We start from the raw sequence: 3,313 nt of genomic DNA, 5'->3' as shown, positions 1-3,313 counted from the left end.
GGTCCCGGCGGCGCGCAGCGCCGTCCTAAGTACTTGGTCGGGTTCGAGAGAGGCGCAATCGCCCGGAGTTTGGCGAGTAGACGCTTTAGGTGGCGACCACCCGTGCTCCCAACTGAGCTTGCCGCTGCCGACAGAGGCCGGGAGCGTGCTGTCGTGGCATTGCCGGCGGGAGACAACACGCGCCACCTACGGGTGGGGCCGGCAGCTCCAACGCCAGCGCCACAGAAGGGAGCAAAAGGCCCCACTTGGGGTGCCGAAGGCGAACTCTCCCAGCACCGCGCACGCGCCAACACGGTCCCGCACAGCTGCGATACAATCCACCCTGCGAGAACCGCAGAGGGCGACCGAGCAGCAGACGGCGTCGCGGCGCCGAGCGCCCGGGGCGGCGGCGCATCCTCAGCGCACACAGTCCTCAATCGGACCAGCACACTGCAGATGGTCCCACGCGCTTCGCTACGGGCCCGCGAGGACCTACTTTGGCCGCACGGCGCCGCGTGCAGGGTGCGCCGGCGCGCAGCTGCGGCCGCCTGCCGCCTCCGTCGGCCGGCGCGCCTGCCACTGGCCGCCCCCACCAGCCGGCTGTATGCGCGTGCGCCCGACGCACCGCGCGGGCCGACACGCCGGAAGGCCCCCACCTCAAACCGGCCAGGGGACGGTCCCACCCAGCCACCGCCGCGTATCGCTTCACAACCCACATGCCATTCACGTTCGTGGGCATGGTGGGTATCGCTGAAACAACCGGTTGGTAGCTCAACCGATCGTCGCCATCACTGATTCACCTCTAGCGAGAACAACCGCACCACAACGGTTTACCAGTTCTTCATTTGCGTAACGTCACCAGCAACGTAGACGTCCATCGCCATTTGCAAATTCAAACGATGTTGCATGCCTGTGTTCAGGTGTCACGACACACTATGGCCTGCCCACATACACGCAACAACATGTGCACGCTTCGCGAACACGTGGAAGGTGGCCCCCGTTCGTATGCGATGTCCATTGCGCGAACGACTGTCAACCGGCCTCTGTCGCATGTCGCAGATGTGGAACGCAGTGCACCATGCAATCACGGTGTGTGAGAAGAGACGACTACGTCTGACAACACGCGCCACTACATCAACAGACGGCTCATGCTGATCGCCATCCACGGCATACCATACTGCAATCCAGCTCTTATAGGGAGACGACACGTAGCTGAGTGCACAATATTTGGACCCGTATGGTTCGCCGTTGTTGGCGCAGTCGTGGTACGGTCCACACATGTACCACGATGTATCATTCAGGACACATGAGGACCAATGTGCGGTACAGTGTGTGATATGGACGTACAACATCAGCGGACAGTTGCCACAAGCCGTACCACAACGTAGGCTGTGCTTCGCCATGCGAATGCCAATGAACAACTGCGAAGGGCATTGAGGCATGTGACGTCCTGCCGCCATCCGCATTACAGTGTATAGCTGCAAGGTGTTTAACATGAAGCGATACTCTGGGGACCGGGCAGTGCGAGTAGCAAACAATATTGCGGGGGTTGAGTTAGGCAACACCTACACTAATTTAACGCGTCGTAAGACAATTACAGAGCAGGTTAAGGGCCCAACGTGTGTTGGGTTAAGGCCAACGTGTGTTGGGTTAAGGCCCAACGTGTTGTTGGGTTAAGGCCAACGTGTGTTGGGTTAAGGCCCAACGTGTGTTGGGTTAAGGCCCAACGTGTGTTGGGTTAAGGCCCAACGTGTGTTGGGTTAAGGCCCAACGTGTGTTGGGTTAAGGCCCAACGTGTGTTGGGTTAAGGCCCAACGTGTGTTGGGTTAAGGCCCAACGTGTGTTGGGTTAAGGCCCAACGTGTGTTGGGTTAAGGCCCAACGTGTGTTTGGTTAAGGCCCAACGTGTGTTGGGTTAAGGCCCTACGTGTGTTGGGTTAAGGCCCAACGTGTGTTGGGTTAAGGCCCAACGTGTGTTGGGTTAAGGCCCAACGTGTGTTGGGTTAAGGCCCAACGTGTGTTGGGTTAAGGCCCAACGTGTGTTGGGTTAAGGCCCAACGTGTGTTGGGTTAAGGCCCAACGTGTGTTGGGTTAAGGCCCAACGTGGTGGGTTGGGGGTTAAGGCCCAACGTGTGTTGGGTTAAGGCCCAACGTGTGTTGGGTTAAGGCGCAACATAGGTTAGGTTAAGGCGCAACATAGGTTAGGTTAAGGCGCAACATAGGTTAGGTTAAGGCGCAACATAGGTTAGGTTAAGGCGCAAACATAGGTTAGGTTAAGGCGCAACATAGGTTAGGTTACGGCGCAACATAGGTTAGGTTAAGGCGCAACATAGGTTAGGTTAAGGCGCAACATAGGTTAGGTTACGGCGCAACATAGGTTAGGTTAAGGCGCAACATAGGTTAGGTTAAGGCGCAACATAGGTTAGGTTAAGGCGCAACATAGGTTAGGTTAAGGCGCAACATAGGTTAGGTTAAGGCGCAACATAGGTTAGGTTAAGGCGCCAACATAGGTTAGGTTAAGGCGCAACATAGGTTAGGTTAAGGCGCAACATAGGTTAGGTTACGGCGCAACATAGGTTAGGTTAAGGCGCAACATAGGTTAGGTTAAGGCGCAACATAGGTTAGGTTAAGGCGCAACATAGGTTAGGTTATGGCGCAACATAGGTTAGGTTACGGCGCAACATAGGTTAGGTTACGGCGCAACATAGGTTAGGTTAAGGCGCAACATAGGTTAGGTTAAGGCGCAACATAGGTTAGGTTAAGGCGCAACATAGGTTAGGTTAAGGCGCAACATAGGTTAGGTTAAGGCGCAACATAGGTTAGGTTAAGGCGCAACATAGGTTAGGTTAAGGCGCAACATAGGTTAGGTTAAGGCGCAACATGGGTTAGGTTAAGGCGCAACATGGGTTAGGTTAAGGCGCAACATGGGTTAGTTAAGGCGCAACATGGGTTAGGTTAAGGCGCAACATGGGTTAGGTTAAGGCGCAACATGGGTTAGGTTAAGGCGCAACATGGGTTAGGGTTAAGGCGCAACATGGGTTAGGTTAAGGCGCAACATGGGTTAGGTTAAGGCGCAACATGGGTTAGGTTAAGGCGCAACAATGGGTTAGGTTAAGGCGCAACATGGGTTAGGTTAAGGCGCAACATTGGGTTTAGGTTAAGGTACAATATGGGTTAGGTTAAGTACAATATGGGTTAGGTTAAGGTACAATATGGGTTAGGTTAAGGTACAATATGGGTTAGGTTAAGGTACAATATGGGTTAGGTTAAGGTACAATATGGGTTAGGTTAAGGTACAATATGGGTTAGGTTAAGGTACAATATGGGTTAGGTTA

Source organism: Schistocerca americana, unplaced genomic scaffold (genome assembly GCF_021461395.2).
Source record: "Schistocerca americana isolate TAMUIC-IGC-003095 unplaced genomic scaffold, iqSchAmer2.1 HiC_scaffold_919, whole genome shotgun sequence".
Classification (NCBI taxonomy): Eukaryota; Metazoa; Arthropoda; class Insecta; order Orthoptera; family Acrididae; genus Schistocerca; species Schistocerca americana.
The sequence above is the reverse complement of the archived record's forward strand: the minus strand, read 5'-3'. Positions refer to the sequence as shown.